Consider the following 16183-nt stretch of genomic DNA (forward strand, 5'->3'; position numbering starts at 1 on the left):
TTAGTAGTATTTATTATAATCATATTGTAATTATACATTTGGATTAGGTTGGAATAAATTTATTTTCTCAAGAATGGGGATTTTAGAGAGAAATCCGAAATTAGGTCCGATTTTTATTTTTAAATTATGATTTTTTGGCGTAGATTTATTTATCTAGTAGGTATGTAATGCTTTGATTTACATACTTAATTTGATTACCAACAAAAGTTCTACCAATCTTCATCTAATATATTGTTTTCTTACTGTTTTGTTATATTTTAATATTTTCTTCCACAAAAATCAAACTACATAATTTGATTAAATTCAGATCAACTGTCAAACAGTAAAACGTTCAGTTGCCCTATTTTTTCACATGACAAGTAATGTGTAATTGGATGAGTGAGTCTAGGCTTCGATTACGGATCAAAGCGCCCCCAAATTCGCGGGTTCGAATCCCGATGCAAGTTTTTATTTTTTTTATGCATTTTATGATTGTAGGTATATTTGTTATATATTTTTTTTCAGAAAATGCGTATTTAAAATGTTTGCCAACAATTATTATCGTTCAGAAATCATTTTTTTTGTGGCATTTTTCAATGTGTTTGTGTGCGTTTTATTCTTTTATTTTTTAAAATTTTTGGTATTGCCTTAATAAAAATTTTTGGAAAGTAGTAAGTATTAAAATTAGTTTAATATCTAAATAAAATATAAATAAACTGTTTAAAGTACATTATATCAATTTCGTTAAAATCACATAAAATGTAATAGAAGTATAACTTCTTAATGTTGTTCTGAAGCTATTTTCTTGTGGCATTTTTACAATTTTAATTATTTATAATGGGAAATAAGCCACAATATTATTTAAAAATGATTTTTATTAACGTTTCGACGCCCAAATCGGGTGCCGTTGTCAAAATACAAAATACTATTAACATAAACAAAAATGTTGTTGCTTAGTAAAAAAATTCTTCTAATAATTTATTTAATTTGACTCATTTATATCGGCAATTCAGATACATATGATACATTTTAAAGTAGAAGACTTTAAAATGATATTGCCAATATTTATGAGTTGCGTAATAATATAACTTCTTACGTGCGTACAAAGTACGCATACATTCTTTTTTTGTTTATTAATTGTTTAAATAAAAAAACGATTTTAACGGAAAATGCTTAAATTCTCTTGTTTTCTACAATGAAGAAACTTCAAACTTTTACAGATTGTAGCTAATTATATGAACTATACATAATTACACTTTTTACGTTAATTGTTTACGTTATGCTTCATAAATAAACAATAAAGTTTCAAATTTTTTGCCGATTCCGACTACTTTTTTATGTTTGTACATCATATGTTTTATACATATTTTAATAAACATCGATATATTTTAATGTTTGAAAAGTGTAAGACTAAAAAGTAAATAAAAAAATATGAAAAAAATATTTTTAAGAAACGCTTTTCTTTAGTTACGAGTGACTAAAATTAAACATATTATAAAAAAATCAACTAAAAAGCAAAAAATAAAAAAAAATTGAAAAAATCTAACACATTCGTTAAAGAAAAGCGTGGTGCGAAAACCGTTTATTCGATGAAGACGCTCCATGTTTTTCTTTGACGAATGTGTTAGATTTTTTCATTTTTTTTATTTTTTACTTTTTAGTTGATTTTTTTATAATATGTTTAATTTTAGTCACTCGTAACTAAAGAAAAGCGTTTCTTAAAAATATTTTTTTCATATTTTTTTCTAGAATTTTTTTTCAGAGCATTTATTAAAAATGAACATAAAACTATCTACATATAAATATCTAACTCTTAGAGACTACAAAAAATATATATTTTTTTTATTTATGCACGTAGGTCTAATATTGTAGAGGGCGCAAAAGTCAAGGCATCGAAGAAAAGTAGTTCCGATGGCAGAAAGTTAATCTTAGGATTGGGATCTCTGAAACAAAAAACTCGTACGGCATTTGAAAAAGGAAGGTTTCTTACGTGACAAATTACCACAATTTGACCAAAAAATAAAAAATAAATATTTTTTAACCATGAAAAACTGAAGAAATAAGGGCGATTTTTTCACAATTTTTTTTTTCAAATTTCCGTAAATTTTTTTTTATGAAATTTTTCACTAACGGCGGTAAATTGTCACGTAAGAAACCTTTCTCTTTCTAATGTCGTACGAGTTTTTTGTTTCAGAGATCCCAATCCTGAGATTAACTGTCCGCCATCGGAACTACTTTTTTTCGAGGCCTTGACTTTGGCGCCCTATACAATATTAGTGTACGTGCATAAATGAAAAAAATATATATTTTTTGTATTCTCTAAGAGTTAGATATTGATATGTAAAAAGTTTTATGTTTATTTTTAATAATTATTCTGAGAAATTTTGTTTTGGGAATATGGTTATTTTTTGGTCTTCTAAAGTGTACTAGTACCTTAATAAATTACGAGGTAGGTATTCTAGTTTTAACAGTTACTCTTGCTGTAAGTCGAAAAAATACGTTTTATTGAAAAATGTTTTCAAATTCAAAAAACGAAAAATTTTTGAATCGATTTTTCTAGAAAACGTTACATTCTATCAACTTAAAGCAAGAGCACCTCCTTTTGCTTTTAGCACTAGAAAAATCCCACAATTTGATGATCCAGTCTCAAAAATTCTTAAAAGTTAAAGACAAAAAATGTATGTGATAAAATAACCGTTGTACTACCATAAACGGAAGCCTATGATCGCTACTAGAAATTCGCAATTGATGGAAACGATTTATCTCTGGATGATAAATAGGCATACCAGTTTTCGTTTTTCTAAGTGGAAGCGTTCTGGAGGTACATATTTAAAAAAACTAAAAATGAATAACCATTTTCAATTTCGTTGCAAAACGAAAACACAGCCGAACCATATTCTAGTCCAATCAGAGAGTGCTGCAAGCACCCCTACCGGTCTCGAAACTTATTAGTCTCTCATCAGGAGGCACATATGCTGCTCTCCCTGATCCAACCAAAACAAACCCCAGCATGCAGTCCCGGATTGCAACGAACGAAATGGCATAGATGCCCTAGCGGCAACTGCTTGCAAAAAGACTAAGTTTTCACTCTAATGGCATATAAAACAACATAATGCTATTCTACACCCCACCAGAATGAAAACAATGGGAACCTTCTCTGGTTACACCTCCGAGGCTTCTACAATTTGCAAGCCATACGGATGCTGAGACTAAGGAAGATGAGGGAATTCCACAATTTACAATTCACGTCCCATCTGCTCAGCGCGGTAAAGTTCCAACGAGAATGGTTCCCTTCATACTCCACACAGAGTAAATGTAAATCAAAAATGAATAACCATTTTCAATTTCGTTTTCCGTTTTCGTTTCAATTTCAATTTCCAATTCTCGTTGGAACTTTACCGCGCTGAGCAGATGGGACGTGAATTGTAAATTGTGGAATTCCCTCATCTTCCTTAGTCTCAGCATCCGTATGGCTTGCAAATTGTAGAAGCCTCGGAGGTGTAACCAGAGAAGGTTCCCATTGTTTTCATTCTGGTGGGGTGTAGAATAGTATTATGTTGTTTTATATGCCATTAGAGTGAAAACTTAGTCTTTTTGCAAGCAGTTGCAGCTAAATATTGTAGTTTCAAAGTCAAAAGACGCGAAACTATGCATTTTTCGAAGACAACTTGTTCAAACTAATTTAAAGTACTTACAAAAATCTGTCTCCAGAAATAAAAAAAAGTCTAGCTCAAAAATTAAGTGACTAATGAAAAGAATGTCGGTCCCTATTTTTTTTCAGCGAAAAAGTGATCACAAGCAACCCCTAATCACCACCCTAATTAAAATTAGTCATTGACCTTATTTGGTCTTTTTTATTTATGTATTATTAATAGGTTCTAGAAGTTTAACCGGCTTAGAGTGATTAGTTTAAAAAAAATGGAGTTAAAAGCGAATATGTAACGAATTTTTGTAGTTTGGAAAAAAATGGCCTTTTCTTCAGAATAGCAAGATTAGCATCAGAGATACGAAAAAATGTTTCAATATAAAATTGTAGCTTATTTAATTCCCAAGGACCTGGTTTGCAAAAATTTTTTCTACGGCAAAAATTAAGTGAGCTATTGACAATTAAAACTTGTAATAACATGCAAAAACCACCGTTTCCAACCCTTCTCCAACCAACTCTTTCAAAGTCACCTCTTTTTGCGACTGAGGATTTTAAAAAGATTTAATATTAATAGGCTTATAGATCTTATAAACACCTACAAAACTATTTTTTTTTCTACGAGCGTGCAAAAATGTCTACTTTCGCGCACGCATTTTAGTTTAGAAAGTTTCACTTTTCCGCACGCGTGTTACTTTTCCGCACGCGGTTTTTACTTTTCCGCACGCGTGTTAATTTAGATATGTTAATATGGCCTTAAAGTAATTATTATACATGCAATAAACTAATATTTAGATATTATTTACTAATTTATTTCAAATATATCTTATTGTGTTCCTGTTTTAATGAAATTAACTCGACAATTGGATGAAATAAAATTATTTTGACATAATATTCGAAAGTCAAATCGGTAGACAATAACAGTCGTTTTGAATCATCGTCATGGAAACCAAGATCGTCGTCATGCTAATTATATTGAAAGTTTGGTTTTGACAACCTTGTCAAAGAATTAATTTGTGTATGTATTTTCATTAGTAATTGCACAAGAGCTCTGAAATTATTGAATTTTTCCCGAGTGACACTTTGACAGTTTTAATTTCACGAGCCAAAGGCGAGTGAAATTATGTCAAAGTGTCACGAGAGCAAAAATTCTATATTAATTTCAGAGGTCGAGTGCAATTTGTTGCGATTATTTCATGAATAAAACTGTTCAAAACCAAAATTGTATTGTAATTTATTTATGTAAGTACCATTAAACACACAGTTTTTATAAATATTTGACGATTGAAAGTCATCACTTTTATAATTTTTTAAAACATTAATTGTCATTAATGTCACTGAATGTATTTTTTCGTAGCAACGAAGCATCTGACGTAATATACTTAACGACGGGAGATTATCAAAAATTATCGATTTAATTCAGATTTCTGTAGCTTTCTATTGGTCAGAATCTCCTATGAATGAAATAATCATATTAATTAAATTAATTGATTAAGATTTGGTAATTTTTTAAAGACTCTTAGAAAAAATATTGTTCCTAACTCTTGCAGAAAGTCTCTTTTCCGAAATCGACTGCTTGCCGAACTCCCGCTTCCCGTCGTTCGGCAAACTGCAGTCGCGTGCGGAAAAGAATGACTTTCTGCACTTGTTAGGAAAATAACTATTACCAAACTTTCTAAGATAAAAAATAAATAACTTTTTTTTTGTACTTATACCGGATGGAAGAAAAGAAATGTTTTTCTTATGTTAAGATTGAGACGCCCTGTAGGGAGGACGAGGTACACATGGGAGTATATATCGAAATCGTATTGTAGTCTTATGTTTTGTGAACATATTGTTTTTTTAATGTCCCTGATATCTTTAGAAATAAAAAAAATAAACGGTTTTGTAATTTAACATGTGTTTTAACCGAAACAAAAGTTTGAGACACCTTGTAGGGAGAAAAAGGCACAAAGGTGAGTATACCTCGATATTTTGTTGTAGTCTCATATTTTGTGAATATTTTATTTTTTTAATTTCTCTGATATCTTTAATAATAAAGAAACTAGACGATATTACTCTTTAATATGTGTTTTAACTGACGACATGCGTCACATCACACATGTGAAACATAGAAAAACATATTAAAGAGTAATATCGTCTAGTTTCTTTATTATTAAAGATATCAGAGAAATTAAAAAAATAAAATATTCAAAAAATATGAGACTACAACATAATATCGGGATATACTCACCTTTGTGCCTTTTTCTCCCTACAAGGTGTCTCAAACTTTTGTTTCGGTTAAAACACATGTTAAATTACAAAACCGTCTATTTTTTTTTGTTTCTAAAGATATCAGGGACATTCAAACAACAGAATGTTCACAAAACATAAGACTACAATATTATTCTGATGTATACTCACATTTGTACCTCGTTCTCCCTACAGGGTGTCTCAAACTTAACACAAGAAAAACATATTTTTTTCTTCCACCCGGTATAAGTACAAAAAATAAGTTTGAGTAAACCTTTGCACAACTGTGTAAATACTAAAGAAAAGGCTAAAATAAAAAAAAATAGCGGAATCCGTCTGTTCGCGAAAAAATCAACTATGAAAATCAACATAATTTTCTATATCCCTAACTTTTGACGAGCAGTTTATTATTAATAGATTCTAGAAGTTTGACTGGCTTAGAATGATGTTTTTTAAAAAACTGGAGGTCAAAGAGAATAACGATTCTTTTTCAGAATAGAAAGATTAGCGTCAGAGATACGAAAAAATGTTTCAATATAAAATTGTAGGTTATTTAGGTAATTCCCAAGAACTTGGTTTGAAAAATTTTTTCTACGCCAAAAATTTAGTGAATCATAAATGAGTATATCGAAAAACATTGATTTTTTCTATACAAAACTAACACTTTCGATAGCGAATAAATCGAAAACTATTAATGTTATCAAAAAAAAATGTATAGAACATTTTTTGCTTAGAATGAACGTTTTTATCAACTTTTGTGGTCAAAATATAATAAAAAAATGCCACCCCCGAGATGGGGTGGCAAACACCCCCATGGTAAAAGCGCCTTTCGGAATCATATAGATTTTGATCCTTGGACTATTCACTTCTGATTCTCAAATTTTCAAGCAAATCGATCCATTCTGTAAAAATTGCGAGGTGAAAAGCTTCGGTTCCTGGCCTATAAAAAATATATACCTATTCATTAAAAAATATAATAAAAAAAATAGAAGAAACGGAAGAACCATATTCGACCTTTATTAATCTAAGAACAGCTTTTGATTCGATTGACAGGAATAAATATGTGAATGTCTGGCAAAAATAGTACTTTCAACGCTTCTCATTTGTTTCGAGTTTCTGTCATAATATGTCGTATAATCCGTGTATAATATTAATATACTACATATGACAGAAGCTCGAAACAAATGGGAAGCGTTGAAAAGTCCTATAAAAATTCCTAAAACATTAATCAAAAGCATAGAAAGCATTGTACAGGATTGTCAGAGGTAAAGTACAAGTGGGAGGCCAAAGATTCGATGAAATCAAAATAAATAAAGTAATAAAACAGGGAGGTAGCTTAAGCTCATTGTTGTTCCTGTAATAGTGAACAGAATTATAAAAGACACTCAAAGCTAAAGAAGAAAGCCAATACAATAAATACAATAGTTGGATATGAAGTTGAACTATAGTCCAGAGAAATAAGGTTTTTGTCGGGACACTTGATCAGCCAGGTTGCAAATCTGTACCGTGGAGGTAAACAGTCGTAACTCCACTTTTTGCCGAAATGGAGTTAATACCACGCTCTTGTTGTCAGATTTTCATAGCATATTGTGGCAAAAAATCGTACATCCAGCGTTATTAGTTACCTAGATAAGGCGTTTAGAAACAATAGCAACTCCATTTAGTCCATGTGGTGAGACCGCTCCCGTCTGAAAAAAATTTCTGATTCGGTTTCTTTGTGGATTCCTATTCAAAAATGTCCCCTTTAAACAAATCTGAAGGGTGCCGGGCGTAATTTTTGGGCAGAAATTGTTTAAACAATTTTTTTAAACAAATACAAAAGATTAAGTTTTTTTGCCCTGGAACATATATTTTTAGGGCTTTTGAGTCATTCTAAACAAGAAAGGTATCTAGTAATTTTTCTTAAAAATTGATAGTTTTCGAGTTATAGGCGATTTAAAATCTGAAAAATGCGAAAATACGCATTTTCGAGGCTTAAAAACTCATATTTAAATTAGTATTTTTGAGGTTGCCAGATACTTAAATTGAATATTAAATATTCCGCTTCAAGATTCTGAAGAGTGATCGCGTCTAACCTTAATGTATACCGTTGTTTTTTAATTGTTAAATATGCGTGTTTATCCGATTTTTTTTGCCGGTGCGGCGCGCTCTATTTAAAAAATCTCCTCTTTTCCTCCGAAAAATATTTTTTCTAGATTCTCTGGGATATTCTAAATAAAATAAGTTTCTTGACATTTTTCTCAAAAGTTAATAGTTTTAAAGTTATAAGCGATTTAAAATCCGAAAAATGCCAAAAAAACGCATTTTCGGATTTTAAATCGCTTATAACTTTAAAACTGTTAACTTTTGAGAAAAATGTCAAGAAACTTATTTTATTTAGAATATCCCAAAAAATCTAGAAAAAATATCTTTCGGAGGAAAATTGAAAAATTTTGAAACAGAGCGCGCCGCACCGGCAAAAAAATCGGATGGACATGCATATATAACAATTAAAAAACAACGCTTTAAATTAAGGATAGACACAATAACTCTTCAGAATCTTAAAGCTGAATATTTAAACTTCAATTTAAGTATCTGGCAACCTCAAAAATACTAATTTAAATATGAGTTTTTAGGTCTCGAAAATGCGTATTTTCGCATTTTTCAGATTTTAAATCGCCTATAACTCGAAAACTATCAATTTTTGAGAAAATTTACAAGATACCTTTCTTGTTTAGAATGACCCACAAAACTTAAAAATATATGTTCCAGAGCAAAAGAACGTGATCTTTTGGGAGCGCTCAAGTATTACGTAACGCGATTTTTGAAGATTTTTGACCCCCCTCCCCCCCTACGTAACGCACTCTAATGGGCGTTTAACTATTGCGTAACGCAATTCCCCCCCCCCAACCTGCGTTGCGTAATACTTGAACGGCCCCTTTGTATTTGTTAAAAAAATTTGTTTAAACAATTTCTGCCCAAAAATTCCGCCCGGCACCCTTCAGATTTGTTTAAAGGGGACATTTTTGAATAGGAATCCACAAAGAAACCGACTCAGAAATTTTTCCAGACGGGAGCGGTCTCACCACATGGACTAATTAGTCAGTTGAGGTAAACAGTAGTATATCCATAGTAACTCCATAAATACGTGCGTATATTAGATAGTATGATCGTAGCTCCATTTTTATATTAAATGGTATTTTGAGGTTGTTAAAGCGGCATATAATGAAAAACAAGAGTTCTTTTTTGTTCCAAACATTGTGATTTGGTTTTTGCATTTTTAAATACGGAATATACTATTTTTGTAATCACTTACGATTTTTATTTTGCATATTACCTGTTTAGACACAGAGGTAAAAAGTCGTAGCTGACATTATTATACATCAGGTAAATAATTTCTTAACAATACTAATATTCAGTAATAGATTTGTATTTACATATTATAATATACCAATAATGTTGAATTCGACGTAATGGAAGTAAAATTGTTTTTATAGTTTATTGACTAGTCTGTATATGTTTTGCGATTTCTTGCAAATGTATACATTGTGGATATACGACTGTTTACCTCCACGGTACAGAAATGGGTTTCTTGGGTACTATATACCTAATACATTATAAAAAAATGCCCGTCACAGTTTGGACGAGAATTTTAGTTATTAACAAATAAGCGTCAAAAATGGCAGTTTTTTCGTTTAAATCGCTACAGCTAAAAATAGGGTAATTAAATATCTTATTTAGAGTATTCATCTTTTAGTAGATGAGCAAAGGTTCAAAATGGCAGTTTTTGAATTTTGGTCCGATCATTTGTGGCTTCGCTAATTGCAAAATAAGACTAAAATTTCGAACATAAAAAATTTGCTATAACTTTTGTGAAAATTAACTTAAGACTTTGATATTGCATGAAAAGTTGAGATAATCAGTACATATCATGCACAAAAAATTTCAAGACGATTCGTCAATTAGTTTAAATTTTATTCAATTTGTTTATCCAAAAGAGATATTTTTCAATATTTTTGTTTAGAAAATAATAATGATACAGCAATTCTGTGAAAAACACATGATAGAAGAACACTTATTTTTTCCAAGCACTTAAAAAAATCTATAAAAAGTCATTTTTATCATTCCCAAAACATTTTACTAAAGTAGAGTCATTTTTGACTTAAAAACAATTTGAAAAGCTTTGTTAATATTGACTGTAGAGTAAATCTACTTTGTGATTTCAACTGGTATTTTTACACGAATTTTCAAAAAAATCTTTTGCCTAGGTTAATTGCGGTCAAAGTTAGCCACTTTTATTATTTAATTCACAGTTACTTCTATATACATAAAATTCTCCTGTAACAGTGTTAGTTACCATACTCTTCCGAAACGGCTTGACCGATTTTTATGATGAAATTCTACACGTATATCCTGTAGGACTGAGAATAGGTTCTAATCTATTTTTCATGCCCATAAATTATAAAGGGGGTTGCCCCATTGACATTTTTTTTTATTTTTTTCGACAAAATTGTCTACTTTAATTTTCTATGGTGTAGAATTAAAAAATACTTACAACCCTTAATTTTCACTCTTCTATCACCAACCCCTATTTTTTAATAACCATCTATATGTTTCCATCTATAAAATTCTCCTGTCATACTGTTAGTTGCCATCCTTCTCCGAGACCGCTTGACCGATTGTTATGAAATTATATATGTATATTCGGTAGGTCTTAGAATCGGTCGTAATCTATTTTTCATATCCCTGAGTGAGAAGGGGGGCTCCCCCTAACATTTTGTAATGTTAGGTGGGGATATGTGTACATAACGTACTCTACAAGACTACGAGTACATACAAATTAAAACAAGAATGTGTGTGTACTTTGTACGCACGTAAGAAGTTATACTTCTACTACATATTATCTGATTTTTAAGACAATACCAAAAATTTAAAAAAATAAAAGAATAAAACGCACACAAACACATTGAAAAATGCCACAAAGAAAAAATGATTTCTGAACGATAATAATTGGCAAAAATTTTAAATACGCATTTTCTGAAAAAAAAATTATATAACAAATATACTTACAATCATAACATGCATAAAAAAATAAAAAAATAAAACTTGCATCGGGAATTGAACCCGTGAATTTCGTGGCGCTTTGATTCGTAATCGAAGCGTAGACTCACTCGTCCAATCCCACATTATTTATCATGTGGAAAAATACGGTAACTGAACGTTTTACTGTTTGACAGTTGTTTTGAAAATTAAATTATGTAGTTTAAATTTTGTGGAAGAAAATATAAAAATATAACAAAACAGTAAGAAAACAATATATTAGATGAAGATTGGTACAACTTTTGTTGGTAATCAAATTAAGTATGTAAATCAAAGCATTACATACCTACTAGATAAATAAATCTACGCCAAATAATCATAATTTAAAAATAAAAATCGAACCTAATTTGGGATTTCTCTCTAAAATCCGCATTCTTGAGAAAATAAATGTATGTATTTCAACCTAATCCAAGTGTATAATTACAATATGATTATAATAAAAACTACTTACCAAATTAGAATGAGTTTTCCTTGTCCAAAATAGTCCAAAAGTCCAAAAATATAGGTATATGAAAACTATTTAAAAAGGCAGTATAACTATTAACTAACTTTTGTTTGTTGTTTCTTTTCACACAAATTTTAAAACGCAACAACGATAAATAATCTAACTACAGCTGTGCCACAGCCTCCATATTGAATAATTTTTGACATGTCATTTGAACATCCAATCAGAAAAAAGTTATAATGCGCATGCGCCCGGTCGCTAGGTTTTACCATATAAAAATTCACCCTCTATCGCCGGTAAAGAAGTATAACTTCAAAAATTATGATCAAAATCCATCAACAAGCTCCGGAGATATTAATTGCAGCATAATATGTTTGAAGAATCAATTTCATTTTTTGAGTGCACGGGTTTTAATAATTATTCCCCTCCACCGACCAAGACTCGTTAACCACTTTATTGAAGTTCAAAGTTTAGTCAAACTTTACAACACATAAACTATATACCTTGAACTTCAAAATGGCGCTAGTTCTGTTGCTTAATTGTTATAAACAAAGTAGCTGTGAATTAAATAAAAAAAGTGGCTAACTTTGACCCTGATTAACCCAGGCGAAAAGGTTTTTTTTGAAAATTCGTGTAAAAATACCAGCTTTTCAAATCCCAAAGTAGTTTTAGTCTAGAGTCAATAATATTAACAAAGTTATTCAAATTGTTTATGAGCCAAAAATGACCCTACTTTAGAAAAATGTTTTCGGAATGATAAAAATGACTTTTTAATGATTTTTTTTAAATGCGTTGAATACATAACTATTCTTCTTTCACGCGGTTTCCACCGAATTGCTATATCATTATTATTTTCTGAACATTAACATTGCAACAAAAAGCTCTTTGGGATAAACAAATTGAATAATAGGTTTGTTCTAGCAAACAGTCAAACTAGTCAGAAACCGTCAGCAAACAGTTGGTCAGTGAGAGAACATAATACAGTAACCAGTGCTATCCCCTCTACTCGCGCTGGTCCGCTATTCGCTGATGGTTTCAAACCGTTTGAAACTGATGCTAGAACAAACCTATTATTTAAACTAATTGACGAATCGTCTTAAAAATTTTTGTGCATTATATGAATTATTTGACTCAACTTTTCACGCAATATGACAGTCTTAAGGTCATTTTCACAAAAGTTATAGCAATTTTTTTTTCTTTTCGAAATTTTAATTTTTTTTAAATTTCCGAAGCAACAAAGGATCGGACTAAAATTCAAAAACTGCCATTTTAAACCTTTGCGTATCTGCTAAAAGAAGGACACTATAAGGAGACATATTTAATTAGCCTATTTTTACCTGTAGCGATTTAAACGAAAAAACTGCCATTTTTGACGCGTATTTGTTAATAACTAAAATTCTCGTCCGAACTGTGACGGGCATTTTTGTATTTATAATGTACTAGGTATACAGGGTGTCCAGAAACTCTACCGACAAACGAAGACAGGAGATTCTTCAGATAATTTTAAGATAATTTAACCCAATTCACTTAGTCCGAAAATGCTTCCTAAGGGAGCTAGAGCTCTTTGAAGATGGCGTCTTGTAATTAGTTTTTCTTAAATACCTCCAGAACGCTTCTATTTAGAAAAACAAAAATTGGTACGCCTATTTATTTTCAAGATATAAATCTAATCCATCCATTGCAAATTTCTAGTACCGATCATAGGCGTCTGTTTTGGGTAGGGCAACGGTTATTTTATCGCATAACTTTTTTATCTTTAACTTTTATGCATTTCTGACACTGGATTATTAAATTGTGAAGTATTCTAGTGCTAAAAGGTACTCTTGTTTTAAATCGGTAGGACACACCGTTTTCTAGAAAAATCGATTTGAAATTTTTTCGCTTTTTGAATTAAAAATAAAATTTCAAAAAAAAAACTGTTTAGAAAGACGAAAACTGGTACATCTATTTATATTCCAGAGATAAATCGATTTCATTAATTGCGAATTTCTAGTACTGGTCATAGGCGTCCTTTTTGGGTAGGTCAACAGTTATTTTATATAGCATAACTTTTTTTGTCTTGAATTTTTGAGCACTTTTGACACTAGATTATTAAATTATGAGGTATTCGAGTACTAAAAGTTACTCTTACTTCATGTTGGTAAAATACTTCGTTTTTTGTTGAAAAGTTCTTTCAATTTTTTTTCAAATTCCAAAAACCAAAAACTTTCAAATCTATTTTTCTAGAAAACGGGGTGTCCTACCGACTTAAAGCAAGAGTACCTTTTAGTACTAGAATACCTCACAATTTAATAATCCGGTGTCAAAAATGCACAAAAGTTAAGGACAAAAAAGTTATGCGATAAAACACCCGTTGCTCTACCCAAAACAGACGCCTATGACCGGTACGAGAAATTTGCAATGGATGGAATCGATTCATCTCTGAAAAGTAAATATGCATACCAATTTTCGTTTTTCTAAATAGAAGCGTTCTGGAGGTATTTAAGAAAAACTAATTTCATGACGCCATCTTCAAAGAGCTCTAGCTCCCTTAAGAAGCATTTTCGGACTAGGTGAATTGGGTTAAATTGTCTTAGAATTATCTGTGGAATCTCCTGTCTTCGTTTGTCGGTAGAGTTTCTGGACACCCTGTATAATATGTAGCACCCAAAAATCCCATTTGCAACCTGGCTGCTCAAATTTTCCGAACATGGTATATTTTTGCCTTATTTCCCTGGCATACTAGTAAAATTACGGAGTTTACGCAGATGATTATTGTACTGGTAGCGAACAATAAAAATAAAATGCAAAGGTTGGTGGATTCGTGGGTTGAAGAAATACTAAAAACAAAAATGGAGGTGAATATAAATAAACGATGATAGTTAATCAAAGGGAAGGTCCAGATAATAAGGAGATTAAATGTATTGGAACAATATTAGAAAAATTAACAACGTACGAATATCTAGGCAGCATTGTGATTGATGATGGCAAATGGGAAAACAAAAAAAAATCTCTTTCTCAATTACGAAACGGAAACTTGAATACCTCGGTCGTATTATGAGACATGTTAAATATCCTATAGTTCAACTGATAATACAGGGTAAAATAAAGAGCAAACGCGGACCCGGAATAAGAAGACACTCATGACTTCAAAACTTACGCCAATGGTTTGGATTAACATCGATCGAGTTATTCAGAACCGCCGTAAACAAAATTAAAATTGCTATGATGATAGTCAACGTCCGCAACGGACATGGCAATGAAGGAGATGGCAAAATAGATGCGGAAATAACAAATGGAAGAAATAAATATACGTGATTAGACTACGCAATTAAGGAAAAAGGCGCAAAATTTCGCCTGTCAAAATGTTCAATGTGTTTTTGTATTCATTTTTTTCGAATCCTGAGAAAGTATTTACCGAGGGCCGAAAATCCCTTAGAATAAATAAAAAGTTTCTTTTTAAATGAAATATTTGCAATTCAAAATCACACTAAATTTTCTCTTTTATTTTCATTGAACATTTGAACACATTGAACATTTTGACAGGCGACATTTTGCGCCTATAAGGCTTTTCATCGATTGTCATTTGTTTCGAGCTTCTGTCATGTGTTGTATAATCTGTGTATAATATTAATATACACGGATTATCCGACATATGACAGAAGCTCGAAACAAATGACTGTGACTTGGCACTGTGATCAAATTTTGAATTTTTCTCTTGACTTCCATTTTTACATATTTGTGTCCTAATTAGTACTGTTATATTAAGGGCATAGGGCTTTTCATTCACCGCCATTTGTTTCGAGCTTCTGTCATATGTCGGATAATCCGTGTATATTAATATTATACACAGATTATACAACACATGACAGCAGCTCGAAACAAATGACTGTGAATGAAAAGCCCTATGCCCTTATTATAACAGTACATACTACTTAGGACACAAATATGTAAAAATGGAAGTCAAGAGAAAAATTCATAATTTGATCCAGTGCCAATAATAACAATAACAACATACGCAACCGAAAACTGGACAATTATAAAAAAAACATAAATCAAAAATCAATGCAATCGAAATGAAACATTTGGGGAAAATGTACGGAAAAACATAATGGGGCAGGATAAGAAATGAATATATCAGATAAATGACAAAACAGAAACCTATTACCGAAGCAAAAATGTTCTGATTCGGACATATTAATAGAATGAAACCAGAAAGAATTACAGGGCAAATGGAATTGAGAAGTAGAAGGAACAGGAGAAGGGAAAGACTGAAAGAAAAGGATAGATCAGATCGAAAAAATAAAGAAATAAAGAGAAAATATTGAATAATTAAAGACAAAGGCCAAAAATAGGAAAATATGAAAAAAGTGGCTAAAAAATTGATAACCAAACCAAACGAGCATCTAGGCATCACCCTATATTTGATGGAGTAGCCATAACAAGTCAAACGGTTTTTTATCCAGTAAAAAATTTTTAAAACTAAGAGATTTAAAGAAAAGAAAGAGAAAAAACGTCAGCCTGTCCATACATATTTATTTCTAGTACAGTTATGTAAATTACTTGGAACGTTTTCCAAAATGGAAATCAATCGTTTGTTTTTGAATTCTCAACATTTTTTAGTCATAAATAAATGTTTTAAACTGTGTACATCTAATAGCAGTTCTGCAAGTAATAGTTAAACCAAGCTCGAATATTTAATTTTCCATACAAAAAAATTAATCACCCTGTATATATTTTAAGAATTTTTTTATTAAAAAAAATAAATCTCCATAACAGAGTTGGAGATCATCAAAAGTAGGCGTTGGGAAAAAGTTACTAGATAC

The 16183-nt window shown here is 30.9% G+C and overlaps 1 protein-coding gene across 1 annotated transcript in view; it reads left to right on the forward strand.

Annotated features, from left to right (window-relative positions):
• LOC126892355 (MOG interacting and ectopic P-granules protein 1) overlaps positions 1–16183 on the forward strand; it is a 257232-nt gene that overhangs the window by 85474 nt on the left and 155575 nt on the right. The gene's annotated exons all lie outside the window — the stretch shown is intronic.

The sequence above is a fragment of the Diabrotica virgifera genome, chromosome 9 (assembly GCF_917563875.1).
Source record: "Diabrotica virgifera virgifera chromosome 9, PGI_DIABVI_V3a".
In the NCBI taxonomy this organism is placed as follows: domain Eukaryota; kingdom Metazoa; phylum Arthropoda; class Insecta; order Coleoptera; family Chrysomelidae; genus Diabrotica; species Diabrotica virgifera.